This window comes from Branchiostoma floridae, chromosome 3 (assembly GCF_000003815.2).
Source record: "Branchiostoma floridae strain S238N-H82 chromosome 3, Bfl_VNyyK, whole genome shotgun sequence".
Classification (NCBI taxonomy): Eukaryota; Metazoa; Chordata; class Leptocardii; order Amphioxiformes; family Branchiostomatidae; genus Branchiostoma; species Branchiostoma floridae.
The window spans coordinates 5,381,998-5,389,952 of NC_049981.1; the positions used below are offsets into that span (position 1 = coordinate 5,381,998).

The window sequence follows — 7,955 nt, forward strand, 5'->3', positions numbered from 1 at the left end:
TGGGAAGGAGGCTAGGTTGTTACAAGTTGATGTGTGAGTTTACTTTTGGAGTCTGGCCAAGGGTTGTAGCCGAGGGCAGTGTATCAGTGGTCGTCTCTTCTTTCTCTGTCGCTCGCCAAAACCTCTTGATCCGTGTCAGCTTGTCACCCCCGTGTGAGCATTGTAGCGCGTCGCTTCCCACCGCTTCGCATCCAGGGGATGGCATTCAGCGGGGTTTGCTTATTAGGAAACAGCAAGAAAAAGTCAACGCACTCTTGGAATTGAGTTTGTGTGGCCCTATCCCATACTGTGTGTGTGTGGGGGGGGGGGGGTCTCTTAGGAAAACTTAGAAATAGAACAAAATAAGAATGCTTGCTAAGAGGGTTGGGCTTGCTTATATGACTGGTTTATTTCGCAATTCAACAAACTGACAATGACATTGCAGCCACACGGCTGAATTACGACTTGTCATTACAAACAGATAACATCAAAGTGGTTAAAATCGAACTTAAAAAGTGTTGCAGATAGACAAATTAAAACAGTATTGAGATAAAATGAGTGTCATTACCAAAACATTTAAAATAGTATTTGCTATCCCTAATGCTTTGGGATAACATTAGAGCTATCGGCCATAAAAGTACCAAGACAATATTGCATGCCAAGGACAAAAGACGCAAAACCAGGGGTTCTGTTGCAGTGCCAAGGTCACGCGATGGGGGTTCAAAATTTACCTTGACCTTCGTCTTTCCACTACCAACCAAATATCATCACAATACATTCCGAGAGGTTTTTAAGTTATAATGACCACAAAATTACGGAAACACAAACACACATATCAGACAGACACACAAACACACTTAAACACACGCAAAACAATCCCTCCATTTTTCACGATGTTTTAAATCATTCATTCTACCCCTGATAGCAAAATGGTTACTTGTTGTCTATCTACCTGGAAACTTCAGCATCATATTTGTCAAATTTCTACAATTTCCAAAGCCCTGACTCCCAGAAGAAATGCGTGCGTGGAGTTCTGAAGAGGAAGAGTGAAGCAAAAGTGATGACAAGAGAAGGAAGAACAAGAGTTCGGAGACCTCATACCTTCAGAATGCCCCTGCAGTTCCACAGCAAGCCGCTAGGGCTGGGGTGGGCAAACATACATCACTTCTTCCTTACATCACAAGAAGAAAATCAAGGCCAAAGCATGTCTAGGTGTAAAGATGTCCAAAATTAAGTTTTGCTGCAGTACCAAGATCACACAACCGGGGGGCCCAAAACTAAAGTCTTCCCAACACCTTCTCACATACCAAATCTTATTACAATCCATCCATCATACAGCCCGACACAGACATGGGTACGCCTTGCTACAAACTGTATATATGTGGCCCTCCCCCGGCCCACAGCCGGCCCGACAGTACTGCATTGCGCAATGCCTTCAGGATACACGTTATCTCCACACGTCAGATGATACAAGTACATGATGAATGATATAATAGCTGCACTCTATAATAACACACCAGTCGGAGGTCGCAGGCGCTTGAAGATTATCTTTCAGACTCTTAAACGTAAGCAGGGATTTTTGCAGTTCTAATAGCCGGTGTTATACGAGACTCATAATTTGGGTCAAGGTACCCATAAAATGTGATAAAATGTCGTTTTTATGGCCGTTTTAGTGTTGAAGCGGGGCGTTGTTGTTTTTCTGATTATGACGCCGCCCTAGTCAACGACCTCTGTCTTGATGGAATTCTCACCTTTCGGCGGTTTAAACGCTTCAAACATTGCTTAGAATTATTTGGACTCTTAAATATGACTTAGAATCATGAAAAAGGGGGTCTATACCAGCCATTATTATGAGAGACTCGTAAAATGGGTTGAGAAACCCATGAATTTAGGATAAAATTACAGTCGATGCTTTCTAAAGGTCCTTGGCTCTTGGTAGAGGCGTAGTTGTCGTCTGGTTTTGACGTCACGCTCGCCGACGGCTACGACTTCTAAAAGATAATTATCCAGGTGTTTGGACTCTACGTGTGGGCTAGAATCTTAATGGTTCGCCTTTTTCAGCCGGTGGGTTGTGAGTCTCCGGGTCGAGGAACCCATAAATTTACGATAGAATGATAGTTGTTGCTTTAAGGGTTGTCTGTTCCTTCGGGGTGTGGCACAGTTGTTGTGGGATCTTGATGACACACTAGTCGACGAAGGCGTCGGTCCCGACAGGTTTTTCGACGTGGATTCACACCTTTCCACGGTCGGAGTCGCTTAAAACAATTATTCAGACTCTTAATGGAAACTTACCCGTTTGTACGAGCCGACGTGTTCTGAGACTCGTAATCTTGGTTTAAGGACCAACTATATGACATTTGTTTCCTTTCATAGAGTCGACCCCCTTTTTGGGGCAGGGCGCTGGTGTTTTGGACATCGTGCTTGACGACAGGATTGTCGTTGTGGGTTCGACACGTAGTTACATTCCGTACTTAAGTGGCTGACAAGCCTGTATAGGGAGCAGAAGGTCGAGGGTTCGAACCCCATCCCCCAGTCAGAGTGCCACTGAACCGCCTATCCGCACGCGATCGTTGGGTGTACGTGATGACAGAGCGATCGGACAGGGAATTGGGTGAACTTTATAAAATAATCTTTATCGCAAACTCATGCCCGAAGGCTAATTGCAAATATACATTAAAGTGCAATGATGACAATAATATTGAATAATATACAATAACAAAATGGACATAAAGTAAAATAGGGGTCATCAAATAGCGACACTTCTAATCTAAAATGAATGCTATTTGGTTTGATTTCTTTCCTGTATGCAGTGGAGGATGAAATTCCCGACATTTTGGGAGACATATGCATTGGATGGTGCTAACAGGAAGACAGTACGTAGACGAATAAACGTACTGTATGATTAGCTGTCTCTTCAGTCATACGTCTACATTGTGCTTGATATTCCTATTATGAAGACACAAATCCCACATAGGTCGCAGCGAGGTCGCAGCATGATCTCCGTCTGTGGAATGGGGGTCTTATAGATATTGGTAATACCCCCGTCACATGTAACGAAAATCGATCGGACGACGAGTCTGCGAGCTATAAATTACAAGGAGGTATGACCCTGATGCCGACGAAGAAATGGCAGAGTTCCCCCCTTTCCCGTCAGGGTCATGCCTCCTCGTAATTTAGAGCTCGCAGACTCGTCGTCCGATAGATTTTCGCTACTTGTGACGGGGGTATAAAGGTTGGTAGTCCCGTAACGTTTTTGTGAGGCCATAGGGGCAGTGGCCATGGGTTGTTATCCACTGTGTCTAGGGTACAGTATTGGAAGGTGGAGTCCATCCCTCTCCTGTCACTGCCTTTTACCTCCTGGGTGGAGTGAGGAAAGTGCTTTTCCCAAGAGTGCCGTTCCAAAAAGTAAAACGTCGAGAGCTTGGCGAGTATCCGATCCGGGACCTCTAATTTCTGAGCTCAGCGCTCTGCCAGTTACGCGACTCCAGCGCCACCATTCATATATACATTGCATTAAACATCTTGCGCTACAGTTGTTCAAGGAATGGAATACGCGCGAAGGTTATGACAAGAGATATTTCGCGACCATCTCAAAGATGTTCGGTAGGTCACTCGAGGATGACCAATGTCTGAGAAAGTTACCGATAGAGGAGTGTTTTGAATAAAAGAAAAGCGATGCAATTTGAACTAGTGAAAAGGTTGCATTGAGAGAACCGATGTAATATACTGTGGAATCGATTCTAATCAACTTGAAAAGCCTCACAGAGTTTGGTACGTTTGTTTTAGTCTGTTTCTATTTGTTCTGTGATGTTTTCGACTAGTAGTAATGATTAAGAAAGCAATACATATCACCACACTCATTACAATAAAATAATCGCACTAAATCAATATACAACACAAGCAAATCATTGAAAATAGAAATCTAATTCTTTAGAATCTACGAAGTTTCTAGAAAACGCCAGTATCCATCAAACCATTGGCAAGTTTACAAGATAACTTTCTTTCAAATGTGCCAAATTTGGGAATAGAAGAACTTTTGCAGACTATAAGAGTTAACTTTAAATTTTCCGAGAGATTCACTTCACACTTCTTGGACCGTTTCCAAAATCATATCCAGTTGCTTCAGTGACTGTTCTTTTGGCGATTCACTTGGCGATTTCAAGAAACGTCCGGAATTTAAAAGAGGCGATGTAATCTCAACTTGGGGAAAACTTCAGCAAGACATCTCATTTCGTGACGCACTGGTAAATGAAGGACCTTTTGAATCTAATCTATAAGATCCAACACCCCGCAAAGACTGATGCGCTTACTTTCTTTCGCTTTCATTTTCTCTGTCTGTTATCAACTACGCCAAGAGACATGCTACTTACTAGGTTATATCTGACGCACTTGCGCGCGTAGGTTCGTTATTGTTTCTGGGAAAAAAGAGATTCCCTACCGTGTTCCCGATATAGACGGCGATACGCGTTTACAGTATCTCGTTTGCAGGACATTAATCGCACAGAATCCAATTTTTTAGTACCCCTGTCACATTATCCACGATCTTCGGGCGTGTAGATGGAAGATCGACAGAGGGTTACGCGTATTAATATTTTTCACCTGAAAACCGTCCATATCACATATAAGCCATACATTTTACATTGTACTATTGTTGTGCAACAACTTTATTATTATAAACGAGACTCGAGCGATTCCCGCAGACTCGTCGTCCGATCGATATTCGCGCAATGTGGTATTGAAACTGGACAAAACGATTGATATCACAATCACAACAGCATATACCATCATTCGAACAGCAATACCATTATTCATCTTTCTAAAACCAAGTACCACTTAGCGAAAATAACTAGGAAAGTATCTGGAGAGAGAGAGCTATCTGTAGTACTAGTGGAGAGAGAGCTGTCAATGTTGCCATGGCAATGGCAACGTACTATCAGACGATCACGTCAGACACGCGCCTGTCACTGATAGGGCCTTCACACTGAAATCGAATCAAGCCCCCTTCGCACGAGAGAAAGAGTGAGCCGGAATGCCGTCAGAATGAATTTTTTTTCTAGTCCTGGAAATTCCTGGCAATCTGTGGTGTGTTCCAGAAATTCTCACTGCATTTCAGATATTTGTGCTCATTCTTTTGGCCAGATTCTGGCAGGATTCGAAGTGGCTTGCCATTTCGGTTCTCCATCGAATGAGATACATTTGTAAGAATGTTTTGAATAATGTTGGAATGCCGTAGAATGCGGTCATACTGCAGTCAGAATTGTCAAAATACACTTAAAATACACTGTGAATGCCGTTCGATATTTTTCAACTTCAAATGGATCTCGAAAGTTTTTAGCATGCCAAAAACTTTCGGGCCAGCCGAAAGAACGGTCACAAATATCTGGAATGCGGTGAGAATTTCTAGAATACACTATGAATTCCCAGGAATAGAAAAGACTTTTCATTCTGACGGCATTCCGGCTCATTCTTGCATTCATGTGAAGGGGCCTTAAAGTTTACAATTTATCACTCTGCTGTAGCTACAGCTGAGATTAGGTGTGTAATGTGTTGAGTAGAGGGACGGGTGGTTATTGATGCCACTGTCCGCCGGGGATCACGAGTACCCATCAGTTGGACACCTCAAAAAAATCGATACGACGGCATGGATTTCTCCAATAAATTACATGACTGTGCTCTACATGTATAAAAACTGGCGAAGGGTGTTCAGAGACTTTAAGCTGCGCTAGAAGAGGGAGTTCACGCGGGGGAACCTAGGTACTCTCCCGGTAAAGAGAACCTTAGCCCATGTTGAATCCGTGAATCAGCGCTCCCCACAAAGACGTATGACTAGCTAGAAATCGGCAAAGGAGGCTTCACAAATGCGATTTTTCACACTCAAGGTGGTATCTCACGTGACACTACACATGGGGCACCGGTGCGGCACTGTGGGGTTCGTTCACTGGCACTATTGTTATTCTCGCAGATTATTTTTAGAATTTAGATATTGCGTAATACGTAAAAGTATTACTTAGAATACAACAAAATACACAAAACGAATGAAATTCGTCCAGAAATCTTGCGAACCCCGGAGTGCCACAGCTGTGACCCAAGTGTAGTGAAATACCACTTTTCGCACTCGAGGTTGAATTTGTAGAAAATGTCCGATAGGCGCTCCTGCAATACGTCCGTTGGACGGTTCAAACATTGGGAAAACAGTCTAGATTCTTTCGCACATTCTTGTGGCTCCACAGATATAAAGTTTCACGCTCAATAAATCTTTAATGGCAGGAATTTGTACAAGAGCCCAGTGGATATAGACGAAGACTGGTCAAAGAACACGTACGTGCCTTGAACATTATGGGTACGATAGACTTGGTTCATTCGTTGAATGTACAAGCTTTACTGTTCATACGAGCCTACACAGTCAATGACTTTTTAATGTTCTGCATTTGTAAGAATTGTTCAGTGAGCATATGTCAATCAATAGTAGGTAAGTAGGTATATACGTAGGCATGACAATAATCAGCCTTAGTCACAGCAATCGCCAAAGATTCTAGTATCTTCTTTAGCAATAAAATGTATATATGTATATTCACATTATTGATATCTACACCCTTGCATAGCAGCTATATGTTTTATCGACAAATTTCAAAATATTTCGATCATCCAGATGGATGGCGTCGTAATATCTTAAGTGACGCTGGAGCTCTCTTTAAATGCAAATGAGACTCCAATATGGCGGCGGGCACTCCTATGACGTCACCGATGGAATGCCCTACTTGCGCGAGGGGTCAAAGACCAGGAAGCTTTCACGTCGGCCCTGGGATCCCACGTAGGACTTGGTCCTGTAGATAAAACCGCACAGGGCGGTTCCCACCGTCACCATGGCAACCACCGGCCACACCTAGAAACAATGAAGAATAATATTGAAGACATAGAGTTTGAAAACTTCATGCCTCCGTCATTTCATGGTCTTGATCAACTGAGCTCGCTACAATGCTTGGGTTATCAATATATCTTTTGTTCTTTTTACCTTCGCCAAGGTTTGATTTGAATTGATTTGATTTATCAACACTTAAAAAAGTAAATACATCAAAGATAAACGATACATAAAAGCCGTGCGGAAGAGAGGGAGAAGCCAAAAAAGGCTTATAGGGGCCCTCCTCCTAACAACTACTGAGCACAATTCGAATAAAATAATTGAAATTGGGAATAAATGATAACAAAACATAAATGTGTAACAACAATTTGAAGATTGAAGGTTAGGGGGAGCATTCGTGTGTGCCTTACAGTCTATCAACACGATAAGTCGAAAGTGCCTAGGTTGGTTTTATATGTGGTTAGGTCTTGGTGAGACCTTAAGATGTTTAAATTTTCGGCTCCCTTGTGAGTTGTTACGGTACTGCAAGTGAACTCTCTTGTTTCCTTTTTATATTTCGTTTGACAGTCATGTCAACAACGTTGACAAATGATCTCTTATCGCGAACCTTATCCTTCACTTTCCCGTTGCTATTACATCCAGTGTGTGCCCCCTGATAACAGCTGCGAACTTTGGTACTGTTTGCTTTCTAGCAAACAAATATTTGCATTGCCAAGGTCTGGACTGCATGGCTGCCGTATATCAAGTCACGGAAACGCCAACGTTAACAGGCAATAGTACAATTCTGTCGTAAAATACTGATATCTCTTACCTTACTGATGTGTGCTTCTTGTGATGCACATTAACAGATACGTCAGCGTTATCAGAGAGTTGACAGCGATAAAGGAAAGAAAGAGAACTTTATATGTGAAGGAAGGGAAGGGAATCAAATATAGAAAACTCCATATCTAGCTTAATTGAATTGTGCTTAGGTGACAATGAGAAAAAGAGCATTGTCGGGCTGTTTTTTGTTTTGTTTATTCTTTGGCACTTTTTGGGCGAGACCTCCACGCGGCCCCATGGGGACGCTTTGTGGATACCGGGCTTAATTAGGTTCAGGCCGGGCCCCGGATTTTTT

General features: G+C 42.7%; 1 long non-coding RNA gene across 3 annotated transcripts in view; it reads right to left on the reverse strand.

Moving 5' to 3' along the window:
- Positions 1–6,212: 6,212 nt before the first annotated feature.
- LOC118410898 overlaps positions 6,213–7,955 on the reverse strand; it is a 9,939-nt gene continuing 8,196 nt past the window's right edge. For all 3 annotated transcript variants that reach the window (XR_004830615.1, XR_004830616.1, XR_004830614.1), the window contains exon 3: positions 6,213–6,862. This is a non-coding gene — a long non-coding RNA (uncharacterized LOC118410898). The remainder of the gene's footprint in view (positions 6,863–7,955) is intronic.